We start from the raw sequence: 27,814 nt of genomic DNA on the forward strand, positions 1-27,814 counted from the left end.
CTTTAAATCTGCATTTTGTGAATTAATTATAATTCTGCTGTCAGAATGAATGATAAAATGTGGTTATGTTGCTGTCTAGGAGGTTAGATATTCTCTTTCAGATACGGATAACAAATTGATGTTTGCGATTATTAACTCAGTCTAGATCATTTGAACTGTTGTCAGATCCAGCTGACATGATATAGTGGTAGCTACTACATACATGATCCTGGAAGCCTGAGTTTGGGTCTCTTGTTCTCCCATTCTTCCTTTTTCACGTACGCTGTCTTGATATTTGATCTCATGTAAGTGCTCATTTCTCATAGTTTGCAATTTTGGTTCCTTCTTCGGTTGGCAAATCGTTATCAGAGTTGTTTCTGTTTTCCTCAGACGTGGTAACTTTTTACTAAGGAGTCAGTGAGTACTTGCTAGCCATGAAATGGTTGTTCTGTTTATTTGTTATTTGTGCTGTGTGAATGCTGAAGTCATGCGGTTCTTTAATCTTCATAGGACAAGTAAAATAGATACATAAGTGATCCCATTTCTGATCTTTACATTATTTATATACATGTCCACTGTGGCATTTTAAGTTCAATAAAACTTTTTTTTTTTCCCCCAAATACTCAGATCTCTCAAAATATTTCCAAATATTCTGCCAAATTACCTATACGCTCTTGTAGCCACAAGATAGGACGGTGAATCTGTCTTGTTGAGAATGACTTGTAATCACAGAGTTACTAATTTCCATTTTACTTGAAACACTTGAAAACATCTCAACATTTAACTCGCTTTAGTGAAATAAATGCAAACAATATTAATTGCAGCAAACAACAAATTGTTATTAAGCATAATTAATAGTGAGAGAAAAAGAATGCATACTGCACCAGAAATATTGAAAGTAAATTTTCAAAACTAGTCCTGGAAACATCTGTCCATTTTCTGAACTGCTTTAATCACTTCGTCCCAGTGGAAGCTGCCATTTTATTTACAGTCCACAGAGAAAATCCAGATTTATTATGCAGAACGGGAGCGGGGGAAGGCAGAAGCCTGTCCATGTGCATGAGAAACAAGGGACTTCAAAAGGTGCAGCTCGGCTTTGAAAACGTGACTATGTCAAATGAGAAGTTCTTCTCCTGTTTTGCCACCTGTGTGCGTTCGGAGATCCATCTGCTGAACTTAGCCACAAAAAATAGTTCTACTGATCTTTAAACTTACAAACTCTGACGGGTAATACAGACCAAGAGGCCGAGCCACTTCCCGCTCCTCCCAGTTCCCTATCAGTCGGGTAACTCCCTGTATGTCACCCTCAAGTCCAGCTGGTCACACCTGTACACACCCACAGGTGACAACCGGGGTGCTCAGCAGTCGCTGATGGTGCTCGGCGCTCGCTGATGGTGGGCTCTGAAGACAGTGGGGCTGCTCAAGGGCAACCGAGGGAAAAAATCTGTTCCTCAGGCACCTGGGTACCAGCAATAATATGCAGGAAGGAATAAACCCAGTTTGACTTTTGCATTTTAACTTCAGTTTGCCAGGTTGAGAGTTGACAGCAAATTTGCCCTCTCATTTTCTTTGGGTTTTGGGGTGGGTTTTTTCTTTTTTGTTTGGGTTTTTTTGGGTTTTTTTTTTTTGGTAATAAAATGAGCAAATTGGCTATAAAGCTCCTCAAACTATACTATATACAAAGTACGTGAACCCTCCCCCCCTCCCAACACAGCCCTTTTTTACTTTCCCATACAGAAGTTTGCTGTGCTCCGGGGTAAATGTAGATGCTAAAAAGTGTCATGGGTGAGTCAACCCTTTGGGCACAACAGAGCTTTGAAAGAAAACCTTCTGAAAAGCAGAAACAGAACTATTACTCATCTCCTTTTTTACTTGCTGCCAAACTTTTTTTTTTTCCAAGATCACTTTTTTTTTTTTTTTTTTTCCCCTCATTTGTAATCCTATTAGAAAAAGGCATGGAAGCAAACTCTCATGTAAGGACAAATATATTGTGTGATAGAAGATGTTTCCTACACTGTTTGTCTATCTGTCTGTCTATGGCTACATGTAAACAATAACAAAACAGTGAGCTAATCCCAGCTAATTGTCTCCTTGGGGGGGGGATTTTGTGATAGCCTAGAACTAGAAGACTTATGATTCTCCATGCTTTCAGTATAGAGAGATCATTGCTCTTGCTCAATGAAGTAGCTCACTACTACTTCATATGCCTCCTTCTTCGTGTAATTTAAGACATCTGGTGCTTGCCCTAAATTGTATTAAAGGACTGTGGAGCACCCCTGAGCTTTGCTGTGGGAGTATCTACCATTGCCAAGGCAGCATCATCATCCTGAATCATGAGTCATTCTTTCTTCCATGCTCCTGGGGAGTAGAGGGCTCACTGTGTGAATGCTGTACTCTCATACACAAAGACTGAAAAAAAAAAAAAAATTATATATTTTGTAAAACTGGGTGAGATTTGAAATTGAGAAGCTTTGCTGCCCTTTTCCCTCAGGAGCCAGGAGATGAGGGGGTGGGTTTGTACTTGTAACCATCCTTCCAGATCTCAGACTCCCATATGTCTAATATTGCTGCTTGTTGTGGCAGTGGCTACAGCCTCAGCTCAAACAGGCTTCATTGAGTCATCTGCTACCAAGTTATTATGTGACACTGCCTTTCTTCTCTTGGTAGTTTCTTCTTTTTTATTGCTGAACTATTAATATTTAACATATTATATTTGTTACCTGGAAACTTTGAGAAGACTGGCCAAAAGTTTAACAACTGTTGGCTTTGTGTCTCACTATTAGCAGTGCACCTACGGGTTTTATGAGCAGATTGGCCATGTATGTCTTTAGGAGAGAAGCCATGAGGAAATATGACTAACTTACATGTTAGCTGCTTCTTCATGACTCCTTTTTGTAAGTAGGATTTTTTTCTTTCCTAACAAATGCAGACGATTTCTTGTAGAAGCAGCAGATATGCAGAACATTTGAATGGCACAAAATACAATAATGGCAATGATATAATTTGAAAGTATCTAGGGATAATCAGTTTTGACCACCGGGTTGCTGTCAAACAAATGCCCTTTCACCGACAGTTAAAACAGCTAATGTTATCAGTATTTTGGTCTGAAGAGACTTGGGTTGTCATTTCTAACATGGAACAAAACCCCTGCAGAGCTGAGCAAACAGGTCTTTTAGAAACTAATAATCACAATAAGAACAACAAATATTCGATCCATTTGCTGAATTTAACAGGAGAACCATATTGCTCAGGAATACTTGTTGGGCTATATTCTATTGTCCAGCTGAAATTGCTTATTCCTTCCTCAGGTAATTTAAATTCTTGAAACTTTCGAGCTTGCTTTCTCAGCTCGATATAACTGAGCTGAATATAATTGATATAGGACGGGAAGTTGTTCCCAGTCAGGTTTGGGTATCTAAATCGTCCTATGGTAAAGGCAGCCAGAGTAGACTCACCTAAGAGTAAGCAGAGAGAAAAAGGTGGTTTTAGGTTACACTCATCTGATCTACTTTAGGTGGCTGCTTTAGGATGAGATGAATAGTGCCCTAGACTCTCTTGTCTATATTGCCCAGATGCCATTTGACTGAAAAGGAGACAAGGGTAACTAGTTTGTCTATAGCTATGCAGATGAGTCTCTCTTTTTATTCTAAATAGCATAATTAGTTGATGCTTGTTAGATGCTTTCAACCTGAAAATGCTGTGTATGGGCTTGTTCTACTCCTCCCCTAAGAGGATGCATGCAAAATATGTATGGATTTAACAATGATTTGTTTTGAGGGAACAATTAAGAAAAAACATATGGGGTGTCCAATGCTCTGGAAGAAGCTGAGTTAAAGAAGTTTTAGAAAACGTTGTATATGCAATCTCCATATATGCATCGTCAACAGCTTATTACAGTTTTTCCATACCACGAGATCTAGGCTTTCTGCCAGAGCACTCTTTGGGTATGTTTAGTATGCAGCACCTGGAAGTACTTCCGAGATCACGGATCAAGTTGTGTATCCCGATGCCACCCTCGTTTTGGGGGGTCAGAATTGGATACATACACTTCTCCCTTCATCAGTTCCTCGCTTATTGAGGGAGCCACACAAAGTGGGGAGAAGTCATCACAGTCTGTCTAGGGGAGGACTGGGATCCAGGCGATCTGGACACACGTGGTGTGGCAAGCGGTATTTAAGGAGCGTAGCGCATCTCAACACAGCAGGTCGACTTTTCCTTTTTACTCACCAGTCTTACAGTGTTGAAATAATAGGGACCGAATTCAAACTGCCTCCTGTTTTGCTGACAGTGAGTTGTGGGGAGATTTCTTCACTAAACCTTTTAGGCATCTCCTTCTCTTGCTTCTTGTTACGTTATGTCACACAGGGCAATAAATACAATTTAAACAGTCATATTTTCCCTGCGTTCCCCTGAGAGGGTATTTCACAGGTTCTGCTGTTGCTTTCGATTTTGTGACTGACAAAGGGGTGGGGAATGCTCACTTACTCTCCCCTATTCAAGGCACAGTAGCAGTAAGAAGGAAGAGTCACTAGAAGCAGCAGCGGGAGGAGAGAGAGCTCTCCTGGGATCAGACTGGATGTGACCAAAGGCACCAGGAGCCTTTCTGTTTACTTTAAATGCAACTGCCCTAGCCTTTGAGGCAACAAAGTACCTTATGTCTCCCTTAATCACTTGCATGTGAGATAAGTGTAGTTGGAGGGGACCGTGTGCAATTGTTCTCATCTGGCAAGGATCATATAATATTTAGAGGCATCTCACAGAAGATTTCAGGGGGAACAAAAACATTCCAGACAGACTCTTGTTGTGGCATGATGGAATCAGTACTCACTTAACCATTTAGATGTAGGATTCAAAATCCACATCTTATTTCCTTGGCATGCCTTCATCTTCCTCCCCTTCTTTGCAGTCTTTCTGAGTTAATTGCAGTTCTGGGGCCAGTGCCTAAAGCTCTCTACAAAGGCTCTGTTGTTGTTGTCCACTGAGGCCTGGGATGCCTGAAAGATTACCACTTAAATAAGGTACCTTTTATTATGGTCAGTCCTGCAATTAAGATGATGTTGCATGCGAAACTGCATGTTGACTTCGTAAGCCGTAGGAGACGTATAGTAAAATATTGTATGGTGAAACAATTTTCCCAACTGTTCTCAAAGCAAGGCTCATTGAACAAGAAGCAGAAGGCACCACATTACTTTTAAATTATATGGCATCTTATCGTAAAATGTTACGCACCAAATATCTGTGTGCCACTATTATTAAGCCAACTGCTACTAAAAATAATTATGTGTGCGTTGTATTCATGGCAGAACATGCAGGTAACAAATTATATTGCCAGAATTCCTGATACAAAAAGGTATTTCTTATATATACCTGCGTTGTTCTCACTCAGAGGCAGACGCTACGTAACTTGTTCTATTATCATGCAATATTTACCTCTGCATCACTTATATATCCATATCCTAATCATCTGTTTCATGTTTTCTTTATTTATTTAGTACTGTTCTTTTCCTGATGGGTATTTCTAGGACCGGAAAGACAGCATTTAAAAACATCACATGCCTAACAGAGTTTGGCTTTGCTCTCAGGCTACAGTCTGGTCTACCAGCAGATAAGGAAGTCCAGGGGTCTCACACAGAATCACAAGAACAGAAGAGGTACGAAAATAATGTAGCCATATTCTGTGCCTGTATGCTCTTACCTGACCTGCTCTACCTCTGGGACTTCTTTTTCCCCACAGGGTGTTGGCAGCACTGCCCACAGAGCCCAGGCTGTGCCTGCTGAACTCACTTGTACGTAGACCAGCGCCCTGGGAACCTGGAGGTCAAACACAAGCAGGTCCTGAGAGGGAGGTTTGGGAAACTTGCTGCTGACCAGGCTTGCTCCAGCAACCAGAGGCAAAGATGGGTGTGACAAAGCCGAGGACTGGAGGTGGGTGTTGGGCCTGGTACAGACTTTTGCACATTGTGTATTTAACACACTGTCGCAGCTTTATTAAAAATGAGAGACCAAGAGTTCTGCCTGCCAGGTGAAACCCCCCATGAGCTGCATTTGCGGGGATGAAGAAGCTGCATTTGCACATCTGAAGGCCAGGACCATCTTTGTTTTGAAGGCTGAGGACTTTAAGGCATGGTGGCATCTGTACCTTCCACCTGAGGCTGAACAAAGGGGTCCACAGATTGTCTGCATAGATGAATAGGAAACCAGCCAGGCACAGAACAAATTTAGGCAGTGCTCTCTGGCACATGATCATGAGCAGCCCAGGATAGTCTAGTCAATGATATGGGAGCCAAATTTGTAGGCTGTGATTTCTCTAGTCACCTTTCTTATCGCCTATCAGGGATATTGGCCATGGTATCTAGATCTCAACCTGGAAATGCACTGTATGTTCTGAAACACCGCTTTCTTATACGGAAATCTCGTGTGATTACCACATTTTGGGGATGCCAATGAAATCACCATGCCTTTGCAATTGATTTAGAGATAAGCTTCAGATACGAGTCAGCCAAGTTTTACTGTTAACCAGTTTCTACTTTTTGCTTTGAGAGCAAAAAATATGCATGTAAATCATCTTCTTTTGTCCATATGCGTTTTCCACAGAGGGATAATTAATTAGTTTCTTTCTATAGTGACCTGATGACATGCCAGGCTTCAGATGAAGCCACTTCTGGGGTGAGAGGCTGGTGAGATGGCAGGCAGGGAGCACAGCATGCCCAAGGAGCACCATGAGGGGAAATCTTCTGTAATGGGATGGGAAAACAGAGGCTCATCCCAGACTCAGGCATTGCTGGATACTTATGAGGAACTGCAACAGCTCGTTATTGAAACTCGTTTCAATAATGTTCAGTGGTATTTTGTTTTTAATGACAGTCTTACGGAGTATAGTTCATTCGGGCTCTGCCCTCTCTTTTCCCTAGTTTCTCTGGGCTACTCTTTTTTTTAGGTCCTTGAGTCAATTTAAAAAACACCTTCCTGGCACATTTTCACAGAACCCCAGAACCATCTGGGTTGGAACAGCCCTTGAAGCTCCTCCAGCCCAACCATGACCCTCCCCCTGACCGTTCCCAACTCCCCCAGATCCCTCAGCGCTGGCTCAGCCCGACTCTTCAACCCCTCCAGGGATCCCGGGGACTCCCCCCTGCCCTGGGCAGCCCATTCCAACGCCCAACAGCCCCTTCTGCAAAGGGAATTTTCATTTGATAATTGCTTCCAGAATATACTTTAGCCCACTTTCATCTAACTCCAACTGTACTCACAGAGACATTTCCAGTACAGCAACTGACGCTTTGTTGTGAACATTGATGTCTATGTAAGTGAAGCAATTAGACAACCATGATTAGCTGGGGCATCGTCACACTTATATTCATAGAGATGCCTTCTCTTGGCGATTTATATCTATGCTTTTTCTTCATGCTAATGCTATTTTATTTTAATATATACAAGTATTAAAATGATGAAGTGAAGCAATTGCAGATATAACCCTTTTAATGCAATGCTGGTTTGTTGGGGGTTTTTATAAGCAGAGGGAAGTGCACAGATGAAAACATGCAGTTCAATGTAATTATGAAACAGATAGCTGCTACATAATGTGTTAATGCTTCCCTGTTATTAAATGCTGACTTCAATTAAATGAACTCTTTACCTAAGAGAAGCAAATTGATTTTGTGATTCAGATATTCTCAATAAAATCATTATGTCTAGTGAGATCAGATATTAATAACAAATGTACGGTTATAACTTCAAGGCCATTAGTTGTCAACTAGTCGACAATCAGAAGAACAAGGTTTATCAAGAGATTAATTAATAATTTAAACATTTCTCTGACAATGGGGTTGCTATGACTTTTGTTTTCATTGTTATTATTGCTGCCGAGACATACAATATAGTGAGGAAATAATTTATCCATAGGTTGGTCGATTAATAGCTAATAATACAAAAAAATGGGGTCAGAGCTAACGTCCTAAAGTAACAATTAAATACACACACAATTTTATATAAAATAAACCCCAGCGTATGGGAAGACTTGTGCTTCCTTACTGAACTAAATCCAGCTATTCTGTTTTTCCTACATGAGCATCAGTCAAAGTCAGACTCGTACTTGGGGAGAAAACAGAATAAGTCCATCAGTCAGAAGCTCGGCATTTTCTGAGATGTGATCATTGTTTTGGGAACACAGTCTGAAACAGGTTAAAAAGGCTTCACTTCCAACAGGGTCTAGGCATCACGAAACAGGCACAGCAGCTGACAGCTCAAGATCATCCTTCAAAGATGTTTCTGGAAGACTTTCTTCCATATATTGTTGATTTATGAAAACTGGGCTATATAGTAAGTGGGATTGTGTATATAAGATTAAAGAAAAAAAAAGAAGCAGCAAATTTACATTGCACTTTACTTCAGGGTAGATATGACAAAGCCCGCTGAAGGAAGTTGTATGATTTCTTAAGCTTCCATTTTAGTTTATTAGCTTAGGTCTGTCAAGGTTTTACATGTCTGTGTTTCTAGTTTTTCAGAACTGCTCCTGTCTCAGCTCCTGACTGGGTAAACTCAAACAAACACAGAGCTATGGTTACCACTCATCCTGCCAGACTTCATTAGTCTTCTTGTACATTTGTCTAGGAAAATATCTACCTATCTGTTTTGATTTACTGCTGGAAGATGAATAGTTTCGTTTTAAGTCTATAATTATTTCATGACCTGTGTTCAGAAAAGATAAGATGCCAAGCTTTTTTGTTGTTGTTGTTGTTGTTTTCTTTTAAGGACTCCTGTCTGACTTCAGTACAGACATCAGGATGGACTTTTTATATGACGCGTAAGAGACCTAAGTGGACCTCTTAGATTAAAAAGCACTTAACACAAACTTTTAGACATTGTTTAGTTTGCTTATAGTAGAACACGCATCACAGAGAATATCCAAAACAGATGTCTTCCAGCATCAGAGGTCATGGCTTGATTTCTGACCATGGCCATGGTATCTAGATCTCAACCTGGAAATGCACTGTATGTTCTTAAATGCCACTTTGTTATACTGAAATCTCGTGTGATTACCAAATTTCAAGGAAAAGAACAGTACTAAATAAATAATTTTTTTGGTCAGCTGTCTTCCTCAGCAGGGAACGTCTGCAGAAGGATGATTGTTAGGTGGATCTGAGGAAACAAATCTATGAAAAATGTCACCAAAACCTGTTTGAGCTTTTTTAGTAAATAGCCATTTAAATTTGTTTAATTTAGAATCTAAAGACCCTCTGGCATAGTCCAACAGGGTTTTTTTTTTTTAAAGAAAAAAGTAGAAAAAGGTTCGTCTGTCAAAGTTCGTAGTTTAATCCAACACGATGGTTTCATTCATGATGTGGAAATCTTTGAGGATCGATTTCTGTTTAGGCAGCTGGAGTTTTGTAGGATAATTTGGACTTCAGCATCCTGCTCATATTCTATTCCAAGCTGCTTCATGCTGGATTTCTTCAGCTTAAAACGCAGTTGTTAAAGGGCTTCTCAGCGCATTTCTACAGCACCTGATACACCCTCCCATCGGTATGCTCGGGCTGACCTTTGAGAGCCTTGAATCATAGCAGAAACTGCAACAAGGAAACTGCATTAATAAAAATAGCACTTTTATGCTAATTGATTCCAGGCAGTGCAACAGCTCCTACTGCGAATGAGAAGTGAGGACCCCACTGGCAAATAGGCATTTTGGAGCAGTAGCTGAGTTAATCCAGGAAGCACAGGACAAAGAAAGACAAACGAAATTCTGTGATTTTTTTCTGTCTTTCAAGTCCTCCACCGGTGGCACACAATTGCACGCCTGCACATTGATTTGTACGCTGCATGGTTTTTTCCCCCCCCTCGTAAAGCCGAGACGTCTAAGACGTCGATGTGTTGTCCAAAGGCCTTGACAAAGTCACAGTGGCAGCTGGAGATGCTCGGGGCATCCTTCCTGATTAGCTTGTGTGGAGACCCCCGTGCCACCCATGCTGGCTGTACGTATTCCCCAGTTTACCTCCTCGAGGATGCCAAGGAGCCATCCCCTCGCTTGCTGCAGAGCAAAGGCAAGCGTTTCCAGCCTCACGCTGTTGTGCTAGGAAATTTTTGCAACAGAGGGCATTGATGATATTGTAGGAAGAGATTAGAACAGGACTGAGAAGCAGTAAATCTGTCCCACTATCCGTTGATCATATTTATGGTGCAGAACGAGTCTTGCAACCCTTTCAAGGGCAAGCGAGGCTTGCCTAGGGGGAGCCACTTTGTTGACAAAGCAGTCAGAAAGTAATTTCAGTGCAAGGAGACACCTCCTGCAGCTGCCTGTTTTTGCAGGTCTAAGGCCAGCCTTTGTTGCTCTGAAAAACGTGACGGAGTAGCTGACCGAGTGCTGTGATGCTAATAATTCAGCTATGTTTTTAACATAATCTACATTGTCTGGGGTTTTTTTGCATCTCACTCTGCATCTGCATTACAGGAATATTCCAGCAAATTAATTCAGTGGAAGGAGCGTTTGCCGGAGTACTGAAATTATAGGTGGAAAGTTCATTTTTAAATTCAGATGCACCGATTTTTGCTGGGATTTGAGTTCTAAGTTTTTAAGTCATTGCAGCAAAGACAGAGAATGGACCATTCCGTCCAGGAAAACCACCTGTTTAGATGATCTTAACACCCACAGTGCGGTGGGTGCTGTGCATTTTTATAAAGCTTGTATGTATAAAGCTCTCCACATACAAATATATATATTTGTATATAATGTTTATTCTAAACCTCATATCATTTTACATAGTATGTATATCCCAGAAATATACCTGTAAAACTCACAAATTAATAAAAATAGAAAACTAATAAAAATAAAAACTCATGAGAGATGCTTGTTTTAAATGAATGCTTTCATTTTTTGTATAGTCAGGGTGAAGAGCCAGCCAGATTTTCCTCCAATGTGCTGTTTATGATATTGTTTTCTTAATATCTTCTTAGGTATTTTTCTTTACGTGTCTTCCTTTTGACTTTCACTAATCCCTGCATTCTTAAGGGAAGCTGAGAACCATTTTGTTTTCTAGGGAACGTCTCTTTCACCAGTGGTCCCAGCCTAGCTCTTAGATCCCAGTCCAAATAAGTTTTGCTGGTTTTTACTTTACAGGTACAAGTGGGTAGCTTCTAAACTACTGGTATATCTGTTGCTTCATAATTTTATTTTCAGGTAAAAATTTAGCTGCTGCAGTTTAGAGCAGGACTGAATTATGCACTTCTATACCTAGGTTTCAAGTGACCATGGACACAAGTGGCCTCCATATTTTTGAAAAGACATCCCCCCAGTTCAAAAATCCACTGTTAAGTCTTTACATCTGTAACTGAACACATGTCACACTCTTCAGTTAGTTTCATCAGGAATTATATTTTTAGAAATACCATATATCTTTATGGACATGTAAGGATGGACTCCATGTTTTAGATTGAAACCCAAGTACTAAATCATGCCTGAAGATGTATCTGATTAATAGTTGTCGCTTGAAGCTTCCTCACTCCACTCCGAGATACTACCTTGTCATTCCTCTCCAGATCCCTGTTCTTGCCCAGTTTAAGCCATGTTTAAACTTAAGCTAGCTTGCAGTTTGAGAGAAGAGGTTGAAGATGGGAGGTAATGTTCAAGCTGGTGGTCTTCCGATGATGATAAAGGTAGGAGAAGCCTGAAATAGCGCATCTCACTGTGTGTTGCCGTGTTGTTCTGTCCTGTTGGCTTACTCTTGTTGAGGAACTCTCATGAGGAACACGACTGTGGTACAGTAATAGTAGCTGCCTCTTGCGGTGGAGAGGAACCTTCGGATAATGCCTTTCACAATTGCAAAAACATGGGGTCAGCTTTTAAAGACATTTAAGCATGCCAAGATTTGGACAGGCAGAAATGAGATTTAAAAAATTCATAGGTACCTCATTTAGATGTTTAGAAGCTTTCGAAAAGTCCACTTATGCTTTGCCTGCCCAAATACACCTTAAAAGTCAGGTCCTTAGGGCAGGAGAGATTACTTTTTGAAAACAATTGGTTTCTTAAATGCTCTTTTTTTTTTTTTTTTTTCCCCTCACATTTGTAAGTTATCCAGAAATATGGCCCTTTTTAACAACAGCAAAAAAGTAATACAATTATTTAAAATAGGTTGGCGAGCAGTTTTGTGGACATTTTTGAGTCATGAATTGCCATTTGCCAGCTGTTTGTAGTAAATATTTAGTTGACTCTTTGATGTAGGGTTGGCGTTTTGGCTTCCTAAATTGCAAGTTCTTCATTATTTTCCTGGAATGGGTGATGTAACTTTATAAATGACTTCTGCTTCTTTCCCTGATGAATTTTCAACATATAATGCACTTTGTTTGTTCTGTTTAAAAGGACTTCAGTAAGTGGGCTTAAATTAGCTGTTTGGGATCAGTTGTACAGACAGCACTTTGGTCGTTCAAATACTAGTAAAAACTCATTAGCAAAGGTATAGGGACAAAACGGTTGGTAGGTCTCTGATAACATGCAGTCATGTAGAAATGTTCTGCCGAGAGTCTTTACATTTTCTTCTCAGTGTGTTAACTTCCCACATTCTTGGAAACTGGTCAGAAGACAGTAATTCTCATCCTTGAAAACTAAAGATGTTTTATTATTTTAAAAATAGTCTTTTAACAGATCAGAAGGCATAACCTCTTTTTACATCACATGTAGAGAAGATAAATCATTGGATGCCTTAATTTATAAGTACCCATTATATTCCAGCTTCATTGCCAGTATCTATTTACACATTTCCCACAAAGAAATTAAAATAGAAGAACATATTGTTCCCCAGACTTGTTGATTGACTTACTGATTTATGAGCCTGGTTTCTGAGACTCAACCAGAGCCTTTCCCATTGCACCACACTAAGAGTCATGAAAATAATGGAACAGAAATACCACATGGCTAAACCATGCATGCTTTCTGTTTAAGCAACGTCAGGCTGACCTTGAAATATCTGAATCTCCAAACCTTGAAATCTCCAGCAAGCCACACAGGAAATAGTTGCTCTACACCAACCAAAGATGTAGAAGAAAACCAGTGTTAAAAAGAACCATCCATTTATTTTTCTTTCAGCACTAACAATTAAATTAACTTAAACATAGTACAGCATCGACAAAATGTTTGCTGACATTGAATGTTTTGAATTTAAGTTTAATGGTAATCTTTAGGTCCTGCTCTGCTTTCAGACACATTGGAGCAAACATACAGCAGATAACCATCCTGTTTCCTTTCCTTACACCATGAAAACCATTCTAGGCCATGTATTTTCTTTTTTTTTTTTTTTTTTTTTTTGTACTTAGCAGTGTGTACTTTTTACTATATAGGTTTTTCTGCAGGTAATGCCTGTTTATTTTTAGCACAGCTAATGGTGTGCTTACTTACAACATAACACCCCTGCCTTCTGAATAAGGAGAATGACTCACATTCATTAAAATGAATCTTGATACATTTGGCTACTCATACAAAACAGAGGTGCATAATGTGGGGGAATTAGAGGACACAGAATTCATTAATCCATGAGGTGGCAGTGATGCCAAGCAGAGACAGGCATAAATTTCTCATATGTGTCTTGGTGACAAAGTGATTGTTTTGGGGAAAAAGAAAAGCCTGGAATTTGTGAACATTTAACTCTTGGAGCGGGATGTTCCACGGGTTGAAAAGAAAAACGAATTGTGAAAATCAAGCTGATAGAGATTTTTAAGAAGAGCGTTCATGTGACATCTTTGTGTTTTAATTTAATTTTGAATCCCTCAGACTGTTTTGATTAAGTGATTTCTTTCCTTTGGAATGATTTTGCCTAGCAAAATTTATACTGGTGCACAGACTGAGAACAAAATCCATTATACGAGTAGCAGCAAGAGGTGACATCAGCTTTATGCTACGTGGTGATTTTGATTGTGTGTGGGCTGCATGCAAGTCAGCCCCTTCTGTTTAAAATAATAGTGTGGCCAATACAAATAGCTGTTGATGTTGATACTTGGGGAAAGCAGAGGAAGGGACAGAGAGCAAGTTCTCTTTGCAACTTTTATTTAAGAAAAATGCAGCATTTCTTTTAGGACCAACCACCCACTGACTTCAAGAGGAGTTTGCAGTATACAAGGGAGATGAAAGTGCTCCAGCGTTTTGAAACTGGGATGCTTTCCATAATGCCAGTCCTTCAAGGCTGTGTTAGTGTGGGAGAGGGTCACCTCCACACTCTGGTGGTTGTGTGACATCTACTGAAACAGAACGTTTGCCTCAGTTAACTTTTATGCCAAACACATGGTATTTTATAAAGACGACTCGGCTGTGTAGCCCTCTCACGTCCTCCAGTAGCTATGACAATATGTTCAGTGTTGATATATTTTAATATAGACAAAATAATACATAATCGCTAATAATTTACATGTAAGTAGCACGTTTTATGAAGTGTCGGGTAGGCATATTAGTGATTTAAATTGACTGGGTTTCCCAAGTCTTTTTTGAGACAAGTAAGTGAAAGCTGACATTTACAAAGTTGGAGGGTTGAAGTTAGACAATTAAATCTGTACTGAAGACCCAGAAAGAGCATTCCCGTATTCAGAAATTCTGAGTCCCTGCTGTTTCCAATACCTACGGTATTATGCAACTCATACAGCAAGTCAATGACACAGAATGAAAAGGTTTGAGGGGAAAAAGCCCTCATGCTCGGATCCGAGTCACACACATGCATATCCATCAAGCAGCCACCACGTGCCACAGTAATTGTAACTCAAGAGCAGGACACCTCACCGATCCCACTGGTTTCCTTTTGGACTTCACTGCTGCCATCTCAGACCTGCTGCAAAAGGGTCACGAGCATCAAGTTGGAAAGCATTCAAGTAGTTTGTGGAAGAAATATTCCACCCTGAGATTTTGGGGTGTGGTAACAGCTTGGGGAATCTTCGTTTGATGTTTGTGTCCCAGGGCACCTACAGATACAGCCTTGATGGGGTGGCTATGCAGGAAAATGACGCCTGTTGTGACAAAAAAAACACCCCTGCTCTTCTGTGCTTCCCTGCGCCACAGAGAAATGCAAAGCTGAGGAAGAACAGGCTGAGTCTGAGCTATGTAAAAGCATGGTGATGCTGGTGGTGAGCTCTGAGATCTGGAAGTCACTTCTGCTGTAGATAATGCTGAACCCAACTCCTGCAGCTTTCCTATTGCTGCCCTAGATTTACCTCTGGAGCCTGCATTTCACTCAGCTTCTAAAGGCCAAGCCAGGGTGCTTCTGGCATAACAACTACATAGGCAGTGACATATAACTCAGCGTCTTCAAAGTCTCCTTTATCCTGAAGGATAATTGTTTTTATTATTTTAAATTATGTAATAATGCCAAGACACTGCAGTAATGGATCCCCTAAAACACACACACACTGTAATGATTCCCCTTTTATTATGTCTCTCTAGGATGCTTAAATTAATAATCTCTGGAAAGCTTTCCCTGCACCAGATGCAGCTAGCGAATGGTTTTATTGTTATTCCCCATACTACCAGCATCTAATCCATGAAGCCAGGAAAGACTGTCCGGAGAAGCAGCAAATCAGCATTGATCACTGAGGGACTAATATCCAACAGAGTGAATAAATCCCCACTATCTCTCCTAATGTTCTTCCTGGCCCAAGGCACCCTGATGAACCTCTGGCCTCCCTCCAACCTGCTGTGAGAGGAAGTCAGAATCACAGTGAGATGATTCAAGGGAATAGTCTCATCCATTGCACCCAGACTGCTTAATTTTATTGAAAAGCCCAACACCATCTCCCACTGCCAAATCTGTCTTGCTGAGATATACATGAGCCGAAGTTGAGTCTGATTACGTGTCAAGGACAATAGCGAATCTGTTTTAACTGAAACTGTGAAATATCAGGAATTGGCCGGGAGTGCAGTTAGGTCAATCCTCCCTCTCCCAACGCATTCACATCAAGAGCAGGTCCCTTCGTTTCAGTGTTAGCCTCTGTGGCAGGCACGATGCTTATGTCAAAAATTATCTTGGGAAAGAGGAGCCATACAGACCAATTTGCCTCCAAAAAACATGAGCAGGTGACGGCTACAACTCAAGAAAACCTTACTTCTGTTCTTCCAGCTCCATCTGCAGGGGCTGGGCCGGTGCTGGACGCCCTGGCAATGGGTGACGGTGCCTGCTGTGGGAGAAGGCTCTCCACGACGTTGCTGAAATGGGTGCTGCAGAAGAGTGCGTCCCATCGTCTCCTCAAATGTGTGCGCCAGCATTGCACCCCGAAGGACAACGTTATGGATAGGTGTTAACCCAGGGAGCCCGCTTCTCCATTTTGGCCTTAGCATCGTTATGTGTGATGTGCAAACTGGGGATTTCCAGGAAATGACGTGCTAGAAGCCCTTCATCTTTGCATATGAAACCAAGAACAAGCTTTTCGTAACAGGACAAAATGGGGTTTTTAAGTATTAGAGCAGGAACTGCTCTGCAGCCGTAACTCAATTTTAATAAATGCATGCCATTCTTTGTAAGACTGTTTAACCCTTTCTCTTTTTCTCGGATTTAGCTCTGGGTCTTTAGAAACTTTAGGAGTCTAAGGTTTCTATTTTTTTTCTTTTTCCTTTGTTTTTTTTTTTTTTTTCTTTTTTTTTTTCCTGAGCTTCATGTAAGAATCTGCGTCCAGCTCAATGGTAATTTTGAAAATACAATATGGGTGAATTTTCTGACCTTTTGAGCGTATTGGGAAGCAGAAAGTCCTCTGAACAAATGTGGTTTGACTAAAAGACTGATATTTTAGCAAAGCTGAAAGAGAGCTAGACACTTATAACAACAACCGTAGGCATACTAAAATTACTTAAATTATAAGGTCATTAGTCCTCAAGGTATGTGGCCCTCCCAGAAGATTCTACCATTCCTAACTCTCTTACTAAAAGCACTACAGAACAGAATAGAATTGAAATTATATTATATAATATATATACATAAAAACATATGGAGAGGAATTTGGATAAAACTGCATCCTTTATAAGGCACGGCACCGTTTGAACCTTTCTCACTGAGAAAATCCCATTTACATTCTGGTAGTCTGAGATTTCCTACCCTAATCATGGAAGCACGGGAAAAACCACACAAAGGAGAAAACACGAGGAGGCCAGAACCTTTTTAAATTGCTCTGGCATATGTTAAGGAATAGGGTTAGTCTTTCAATATTGAAACTGGGGGCTGTCCAAACAATCTCAGAACCTGCCTCCTGGAAGTTAAGAGCTGCAACCAAGCTAAGTTAGGCACAGGGAGGACGCTTTATAAAACAAGGGTCAGACACAAAACAAGCTCTCAGGCCAGTTACTCCTATTATGCCCAAAAGCATGGTTGAGTTTTCCTCCTCCCACAGGCACACTGACATCGCTGAGAAAATTTGTTTAGCCCAGTTGCTGATGATAATTTTTTCCTGCCTAGCCACTGTGGACCAGTAGGTCTGTTTCGTAATTAACAGTTGTTGCTCTTTCAGACTCAGAAGTAGTAAGGGATAATTGGGGAAATGTGTAAACTGGCCCTATTACTTCGAGTCTATTATGACTGGTCTATTATGACTTTACGCTTCTGTTTATCCTGGGACACTCTTAGCTGCGAGTTTGAGCTCCAGAGGGTTCCGCTGATTGCCTGACACCCAGTGATGGATTTTGCCCATCCCGGGCAGCGAGGCAGAGCACGGGATTTATTTGCAGTTAATCTTCCTAAAACAATAGCCCATGCATTGTTCGGGGGGTTTGCAGCTCATGCACAAACAGGATGGCATGACAGTGAGAGGCCAAAGGGACAGCCTGCTCTCTATAAGTTCATTGGGGGTGGTAAACACAAGAGAGGGAGAGAAGCTATTTAAGCTACAGAACAATGTTGGCACAAGAACAAATGGGTCTGAATTGGCCATGAATAAATGTAAGCTGGAAATTAGAAGAATATTTCTAACCCTCAGCACAGTGAGGCTTGGGAACAGCCTTCCCATCGGGGGCAAGAAACCTAACTGAGTTTAAGATGGAACTTGATAAATTTATGAAAAGAATTATATGTTGTGGTTGCCTAAGACAGCAGGGGACTGGACACAATGACGCAGGATGCCTTTTCCAAGCCTATGTTCTTCACAGCAAAAACAACAATTACTCTTTCACATGTGTGTTTTTCAGGGCCTTCTTTTCCAGTCTAGGGCTGCACTTCTATTCATAACCGCGTTGAAAGAATTTAGGTTCGAATGTCGACTCAACCTGGCAGCTTTCTTGCACCAGACAGCGGTGCCATGTTGTGACCATGCTGAAACCAATTCTGGAAATGAAAAGCAGCCTTGTTGGGTTTTTTTTTTAGGTCTTTTTTTTTTTTTTTTTTTTTTTTGCAATTATGTTTTTTTTCAACTGGAAGATGACAGAGCCTTAATTCTTACAGTGCTCTTACTGATACAGAGACTGCTGTTCAAATTTGGCACAACTTGTCATTTCTCATCAAAAAAAGCCTAAGACTGGAATAATAAGGAAATTCCCAATCAGGGTGAAGGTGCACTGGCAAAACTGTTTGGGTCTGTTTAAGCAGCTTATCACGCACTGTATACCAGGAGGATGTGATAAAAATAGTTGTTCATGCTCATAAATTGAAATTGTTGCATAGCAGTGTTAAAGACTTCTGTATTAACCAACAGAAATTTAAGAGTATTATTTAACCTTAGGATTTCGGTATAGCAAATGTAAGACAAGCTCATCATAACTTTTTTTTTTTTTTTTTTGCAGTAGGAAACAGTGGTGACATTATTCCAATATCTATTCTTTTGTTTCAGGAAACGCAGTTATCACATTTTTTTCGTGCTAAGTCATGGGCCAGGGATAGCAAAGACATTTCCTTAATCCTATCAGACTTCCTCCAAATTAGGGCTGTGTTCAATACAGTCAAAGTCACATTACCTGAATGTCAGGAACTGCGTAACAACGCATTCTTATAAACACTTGAGCTGTTGGTTAGAGCTTCAGTTCACAAAGAAGGAAGATGATCGCTCCTTAGAGGAACTTCCAATTACACGTTAGTTATTGCCTGAACAAACTACTTACAATTCTAGAAGGGTCATTTCAGCCTCTTTAGGCAAGAGCTGTTCTTCTGCAGTCTTACACCATTCAGCAGTCATAGTTGGCTTCAGATGTATTTTTCATGGCAGGATAGCTTCCTGCTCTGGACAAGAATGGGAAATATTTTCAACAATAGCAGAGGTCTCTCTCTTTCTGGTGACTTCCCCATGGGTAACCCAGTACAGCAAACCCATGTCACATATGGTACCATATTAACCACTTCAGAAATTCGAGATGGTTGCATGTTGTAGTTATCCATCACCCTCTCATTAAGCTGTGTTTGATGTCGGTTGCTTAGCTGGTATTTGTGATTAACGTTTTGGAAAGTCTATAAAGGCTTCATGAAAAATTAGGAAGGTGGTTGGTCTTACTTCCCTGTCTGCCAGTTGTGTCATTCATAAATTAGGGATAATGATATTTTCCTCCTTCATAAAGCACTCTGAGGTGCAGAAGATGAAAAGCAGAAAATAAAATAGATTGTGATTGGTTGTTACTTTATGTTACAAATACAACTGGTTGTTTCAGACTGCATTAACTTGAATCTGGAGTTCTATAAAACTTTATTAAATCAAGAAGGAGGGTAATCATTTTACAAACACTACCTTCTAGAAGTCCATGCTCACTCTTTACACAGATGAATTCCAGATGCTTCTCCAAAAGAGCTACATTGTGCTTTATCTCAGAGGACCTGGTGTTCAAAATGCCAAGGAAAAAATGTCTTCCAAGTACTAAGGGCTGGGCAAGTAAAGGTATTTGTTGGAGAGTGGCAGCCTATATGGACCGATTCCAGAGAAAGTGTCTCAAAAAGTAATGGACTGCACCAGACCTCTGAGCCATTTTTGTCTGGAAGACCAGTCATAAGCAGCAGTGATGATAGCCAGAGAAAAAACATCACAAGTTGGTTTTGTGCAGTAGAAAACAATTCCTATTCAGAATGCAGATTTTACACCGGGAATGAATGCAAGTCGCCGTATCTATAGCACTGCAGTGCAAGCCGTAGTCGTGTATGACTGATTTCCATACCAAAGTGCAAAGTATCCTCTCGTGATGTTTGGAAACGATAATTTAAAAACCCTGGGCATTAACAACGCCTTTCGGATTGGCTCAGCAGTGACGTGTCTCATTTCCTTGCTGCAAGGTGGGTGCTAAGATCCGCGCATTTCAAAACATGTTTTTCCATACACTCAGTTACTGTTACTATATTTATATTTGGTTGGGTTTCTGTTTGTAGGCTGCCTACAGTTACAGCATCCATCAGTAAATAAGATACTCACAGGCCACGAAAGTGTCAGAAATTGTATGATAACGTTACTGGTTTCAGTAAGATGATCCTACCAGCTGGCACGAAGGCCTTCATCAGCTTTTGCACTGTTACACACTGATGCAGTGGGAACGTGGGATTTACCACAGCAGATGCAAGATGGACACTCTGGTGGAGACACAGTGCTACCCTCATTATTCAGAAGAAGATGAGGTTTGATCCTGCTTTTATTGGAGTCAGAGGTGAAACGCCGTGTGACAACCAGACTATAATTCACCCTCTGAACTGTGCGATGCCAGAGTGGGATCTGAGCTGTGTTGTAAAATCATCCAGCTATTTTTTAAAAAAATCTATAGATAGTATTTAACTCTCTGACCTCCAGCAGCAACAAATTGCATAGGCGGGAGGAGGAAGTGGACATATTTTGGTTGGTATGTTTTGATTTGAGGTCATTGTCAGGTTTCTGTATTTGTGGCAGAAGACTTAAAAGCAAGAACGTGCAACCATTTAAAAACGAGTGCAAAGTACTGTTCCTTCATGCTGGTTGTTGACTTTGTAAAGAAATCTCTTTTACACTTTGAAAGCAAACGAATTTCTATACAGTTTAAGATTGTACCCTGATGGAAGGAAAAGATTAAATCAACGTGATACACAGAACTATTTGTTCAAGTTCTATCAGCTTTTGGAATTTATAGGACATTAGCAAGCAGTCAGTAGCCAGAGGCTTTTGCCTTTAAATGCCATTTTATGCCACCCATGACTCACAGAAAGCATTACACTGGTCTAATAAGGTGAATTCGGTATTACACAAAAGGTTCTTCTAATATTTTTCTTTATTCATCAACATCCTATATTTATTAGTAAGGACCTCGCCTGGTGACAGATCTCAGCTGCAGATTTCTTGAGGTGATACTGCTGCTTGTTTTCAAAACAGCGAGTGAACAGACAAGAGAACAAATGCTTTCCCAGTACTTTGAACCCTGTTACCCCTCCCCCCAAATTTCACAGTAGCATCATTTCTATCTGTGTGTCTGCTAGGCAGAAGCAACATACTTTTTAATACAGCTTAACAGTTGTCACTTGGCTGATAATTTGCATTCCTAATGTTTCGACTTGCAGTCATCATCATTGAGCTGGCCCTTCACAATCTTAGGGCACTGATGTGATTTGAAGCATTTAACCCCTTGGATCAAGGAACTGAAGTTCTGAATTTAAAACAGGAAAAAGAAGCTTTGCTAAGATTAAGCAGAATGGGGGTGCACACTACTGAAGTATTTCTATTAAGCGCTGGTTTCCTCCCATTAAAGAGGCACACTGGGAATGGCTTTCTCAGCTGGAAGTATTGTTCTGTGCATGTAGCATACATCCCTACAGAGAGGCATTATGTATGATTTACTTTTAGTTTTACAGTTAGATTTGCTCAACGTAGATTGGGAAGCTGCTTCCAGCCTCAGAGCCACAGAACAACACTGACTGGGGCAGAGCATCATCATCCCATCCTGGGGTAGTTCATCTCTGCCTCTGACAACATGGCATCCTATACATTTCATAGATCTGAGGTAAAGAGAATGTCTCCTTCCCAAAATGCATCCCAGCTTCAGAATATTGTTATGTTTAGAAATATTTCTGACAACTCTAATTTAAGGTGAAGTATTACGGTTATGATACACAGTAGAGAATATATTTACATACGCAGTGAGGTACCTATGATATGAAACACTATATGTGTTTTGCCAATTATCAGGCCCAGCATAAAGGACACAGCCAGCATGAAGATGAACCAATAACCAAATTGTATTTGATACAGAAGGGTCAGCACATGGGTGAGCGCTGGGGGCACAAACAAGTCAGTCAGGTTATACATAATGGACATCAATCCCACTGACCCCAACAACGACACCACACGACCAACAGTGGGTGGGATAAAGGGTGACATGCAGTCTCCCATAGAAGGGACGGGAGACAACCGAGTCAACCAGCCAAACACATCAGACCAAGGAAGCCACACACTGAATCTCTGCACAGCCCGCGTTTACCAAAGCCAGAGCTGAGTGGAGCCCAGTCCCAGGGAGGCGGGAGGTCCTTCCCCAGCAGGGAACTCTGCACAGGGCATCCCCCTCACACACAGACACTGCCCCTCCTGCCAGGGGTCCCAGCTGTTCTCCCTACGTGGGACACCTGACCCTTGGTTACTTCATGCGGGACCCCTGGGGCTCCTTTACCCCATGGCTCTGTCTGCCAGGCCGCCCCACCCTGGGGGGAAGCCTAAAGGGAAACTCACCCCCCTTGGGAAGGGCTGTGGGAATCACCCACATGTCAGCCTTAATCTGGGGCTTGGGGTTGAAACCCCAGCATTTCAATATGTGAAGTAGGTTAAATATTAGGTGGCTCGTTTTGTGGATTTTTCTTTTTTTTTCTTTTAAACTGCAGATTGGAAAGACATTTGAGCAGCATCCTAACAGAGACCCACGAATGGCTTCAACCTTGGCAGAACAGCGTCAGCTGGTATTAGGGTTTACCACAGCCACAACGCAGTGCAGAGGCCTGTTATGTAAGGCACTGTCTACCTTCCAAAGCAGTTTGGGATTTTTCCCCTGCGGCGGGTGACAGGTCCCAGGCCAGGTGATGCTGGGATCATCACACCTCCCTGGGGCCACAACGCAGGGGAAGGTCGCGCTGCGGCTGTATGTTCAAATCAGAAAACGATATTACAGGAGCGTGAGGAGAGCAGGCGCAGGGCCCTCCCTCTTCACTGAGGAAGCCACTCGCAGCAGGTGGAAAAATGACTGAACAAGTCTTTCACGACCAGTGGGATTTCCCCAGATCAATACAGATGTTTGAAGGTCACCCTGAGAAACGCAGAGAGCTGCAGGACGCAGACGTTCCCGAGAGAGATCTTTCCCTTTGATGAAGTTTCCTGCTCACAAGCAGTATTTTCCCTAGGAGACAATTTCTCCAGACTCCCTGTCTAGCCCCTGGCTCTTAGCAGGGGTGGAAGTGGTGAGTTCGGTTTTTTGAAGCTGAATGTTACTAATTATTCCCCGAGTGAAGTACAGCTACAGGTCCCATCTATCTTCTCTGTTTCTAAGTGACGACTCTCCAAGACCCAGAAGGCTTGGAGAAAAGTTTCAATAACCTACTTCAAAAACGGCACTAAAATGTATTTATTAAAACTCTAATTACATGTTTCAGCTCAAATTATGCTCTTAAGCTTCAAAGAATTTGAGAAACCTCTCACTTACCTATGCACCGGGCCTCCTAGATGTGACTCCCACTGTTTTATAAAGAGTGGAAAGGAGCTGAGAAAACAGGACTGGTTTTACCTGGGGATGTCTGTGCAGGGTCTGTCCCACAGCAGCTTCCAGCAAAGGCCCCAGAATGTCTACGGTTACCCAGGGAGTGTACTCCTTTGCCGCAGCTTCTCTCAGCTGAAAGACTAGCCTGCCTCGTGTGCAATTTCATATGTGATAACTCTGCAACCTCTACTATGTTTTGGTTGAACACTGTCTACAGATAAAGTGGGGGTGTTTATACTGCGGTATTCATATATGTTAACTACCCCAATTCAAAACTTGTCTTATCCAAGTAAGGAAAAGAACAAAAGGTTTCAGCGAGTTATTTGACATAATTCATTAAAATACTGGAAAAATTAGATGGCTGAACAGGAGCCAGCAGTGTGCCCAGGGGGCCAAGGAGGCCAACGGCATCCTGGCTTGTGTCAGCACTGGCGTGGCCAGCAGGGACAGGGAAGGGATCTGAGCCCTGGGCTCGGCACTGGGGAGGCTGCCCCTCGATTCCTGGGTTCAGTTTTGGGCCCCTCACCCCAAAAAGGCCATTGAATGACTCGAGCGTGGCCAGAGAAGGGCAACGGAGCTGGGGCAGGGTCTGGAGCACAGGTTGTACGGGGAGCGGCTGGGGGAACTGGGGGGGTTCAGTCTGGAGCAGAGGAGGCTGAGGGGAGACCTCCTGGCCCTCTGCAACTCCCTGCCAGGAGGGGGCAGAGAGGGGGGATGAGTCTCTGGAGCCAAGACCCCAGCGCCAGGCCCCGAGGGAATGGCCTCAAGCTGCCCAGGGCAGGGTCAGGCTGGCTCTGAGGAAGGATTTCTGTGCAGAAGGGGCTGTTGGGCGTTGGAATGGGCTGCCCAGGGCAGGGGGGAGTCCCCGGGATCCCTGGGGGGGTTGAAGAGTCGGGCTGAGCCAGCGCTGAGGGATCTGGGGGAGCTGGGAACGGTCAGTGCTGGGTTAACCATTGGACTGGATGATCTTCAAGGTCCTTTCCAACCTGGTTGATTCTGTGATTCTGTGAAATGCATCAGACTGAGCTCTCCAGTTCTCTATTTCTTCTAAACATCCTCATCACTAGACTTAGGTAGATTTCAGCCTGCACATGGTTCTCACCCTACACCTCCTTCTAACTTCACAGTCCAGAAATATTAGCTATTAACAAAAAAACAAGTGAAGTGCAGCATTAGCCTTCAATATGCCTTTTCAGAAAAACACCACTAAGTGTCATCTCTGTCACAGGACTTTCACAAATAATAAGAAGCCTTCAAAAAGTCTCATTTTTGACAAAACAATGTTAAGTGACAGCACAGAGGAAACAAGGGTATTTTAGCACTCAGCTACATTTACAAAACTTAACCTGAAATTTTAGAATGTTTTCTGAATTTTCTCTTTCTGTCCTCGTATACAAGGATGTCCAAAAGCTGATTACATGGCCTCTTTGCAGATGTTGCTAACATCCAAGAAGAGACATCACGCACCTTAGTGGTGGGACAAAGGTCTGCTTTCTCTTAAATTAACAACTCTCGGAAAGGCCACCGACTATCCCTGAGGCTAATACTGTTAGTCAGAACTGATCTTGTCAGGATTTAAGATGATGGACGCACAGTCTCAACAATTCTGGTCATGTCCTGCTGTTGGTGAAGGAACGCTACCTCTGTGATTAGTTATACTCACATAATGTAGTGTCTAATTGCTAGTCCCAGTCCTCCTTTGCATCTCTGAGGGCTTGTTTTGACTCTTAATGCCTCAGAAATTATTTTCTGTGTAAGATCATGTTGGTTTCCATCTTCTAGCTGGTTTCCCTCTTCTCTGGAGTATGCAGTCCGCTCTTTTTTTTATAGTCCCCGGGACAGATCATCAAGGAGAGCAAGAGACAGAGGGAAAAGTCCCAGAGAAGGCGACATAATTGCCTTCTCTGCAGACTGAGCTTTAATAGGGCTGCACAGTCTCAGGTATTGTTTAAAATTTGTTGTAAGTCTCCACTGTCAACAAAGGGAGAGGGAAAATTATTATTCATCAACTTAAATACTCTAAAATAAAGGAAGCTAATAAAATAGCCGACAAGATGGTAAAAGCCTATTGGCTTTTTTGATGGATCACCAAGAACTTGCTGAAACACCAGCTGACAGACATTATATAAAATCTAAAATCATCAAAGAAGTGAAGAGCAAGTTGAGAATCTATAACACTGACCCACAGAAAAGACCCATTGACTTAAGTGGAAGGAAAACCTGGCCATGAAACAACAACTTGTCACAATTCTAATATAAAACCTAATCATGGAATCACAAGGCTCCTCACATTTCATTGCTCATGTATTTCTGTCTCCTTCACTGACCCACGAATGTAACAACAGAATAATTTCTATTCCTCACGCAGTCCTCATCGATAATGGGGTTGATGTAAGTTTTCCAACTGGACCCGATGACATAATTATGAATTATAGCTTTTTTATTCTTCACCCCACCCACCCCAATCTATCTCTGTGGCATTCCTGTGTTCTCTGACAGAGGTATAACCCCGCTCCAGCGTGGGATTAGTCTACAATCACTGCAAATGCAAAGTGCTCACTGAAGGGGTGGAAGTAGTAACAGACAGAAGGAGGAATATCTCCACCTGCACCCTACTGCAAAAATAAATTAGTAAGAGAATTATAGTATGAGTGTCAGAGATAAGTCAGTTGATGTATTTTACTTTGTGTAAATGGCTTCCTAGTTTCTTTTTAGGAGTAGGTCTTAGGGACATCTACAGGCATTTTTAAGTGGATGATTATTGACTTAATTTTTTGGGCTGCAACAGAGTGGAGGAAGGTGTCTCAGAAGGGAAAGGAGCCACTATGGGACAAACACAGAGCTTTATAAAGCTCTGGAAAGCAACCCTTGGAGACTGTCCCTTAGTGTTTGGACTCAGGAAAAGGTTGAGGACAGGCTGAGGACACTCAGATAAAAATATCCAGAGGCTGGTGGGGTAGCGAACCGTTGCTCCTCCTGGACTCACAGGCAGGATGAAGTACCGCAGCTTCATGGTCCTCACTGGGACCAGGCAACTGCTTGCAGGTTGCTTAAGTTACGACTGGTGCTTCTGGCTACCAGAATGCCCCTTTGGGATGGAAATGGTGCGAGTTTAACTCAGAGCCTTGCAGCCTAACTGCTTTCAAGCTGCTTCTTCTCATGGATGTAATTATGCAGCAGTCCAAGACTACCCTCAAAGTTTCTCAGAGGCTTGGTGGGCAATGAATGTGCCACCAAATCCCTCCGCCCATCACAGAGGGGAGAAAACTCTTGTCCTGCAGTTTTGAGAACAGGGGCAGTTACTACAATACACTAAAACATTCTTGACCTGAAAAAGAAGAAGGACAGAGACACACTTACATACTATGCTGCCATATGATCACCAAAATCCTTTTTCCAGACCCTAATGAAAGGGAAACTCTCACGCAACCTGACTGCTGTTTTGTGAAGACCATCTGCAGTTCACAGGAGCATACGGGCCTGTAACAAAGCACATGGATTTCAGTCTTTGCCCTGGTGAGGAGGCAAAGCATCTTTCTCTGTGGGATGCCTCCCCTGAAGAAGAAGGAAGGGGCCACCCCAGAATGTCTCCCCCCAGAGGAACGCTGATGACGTTGCAAAAATGCTGGAAATACGAATTTCTGTTTTTCCTACAGTCTCCAGGTGAGAGAATTAGGTCTTTTTTGTATTGTTATTGTGTGCGTTTTATGACAGTTAGTCCATGGGAAAAAAGTGATATAAAGTTATTTTCAAAGCTATTCCTGGGTCATTGTTATCGTTGCTACTGCTAACATTTGTAGCAGGTCTGCAAAGCTACTCAGAGAGTAGCTGCGTCTTGTCTAATATCACAAACGTTATTATAATTTTAAATTTACGATTGCTTATCTTTTCAAATTTCATAATCACATCATCAGTAGAAACACAGTTTATACCCCAGAGATAAGGATAATGTTTCCCCCCAAATGACATGATTGTCAATTTGTGACAGTAACAGAAGGTTTCTTGTATGCATCTTCCACTGCTCTTGCTATTTTTCATTTTGAGAGCATGCCATTGCCTTGTGTCAGGCAGGATTTTCTTCTTTCAGTTCAGCTCCTCAGCAAAGCAACCATCTGAAGTACCAAGCAAATTATGTATGTAGCCTACTCCAACCACCCTTTCTGCTGGCAGTGGAAGAGAAGTAGATGGTTTCCCAGATACATGTGAATCTCTGCATTTCTGTAATTT

The sequence above is a fragment of the Athene noctua genome, chromosome 4 (genome assembly GCF_965140245.1).
Source record: "Athene noctua chromosome 4, bAthNoc1.hap1.1, whole genome shotgun sequence".
Classification (NCBI taxonomy): Eukaryota; Metazoa; Chordata; class Aves; order Strigiformes; family Strigidae; genus Athene; species Athene noctua.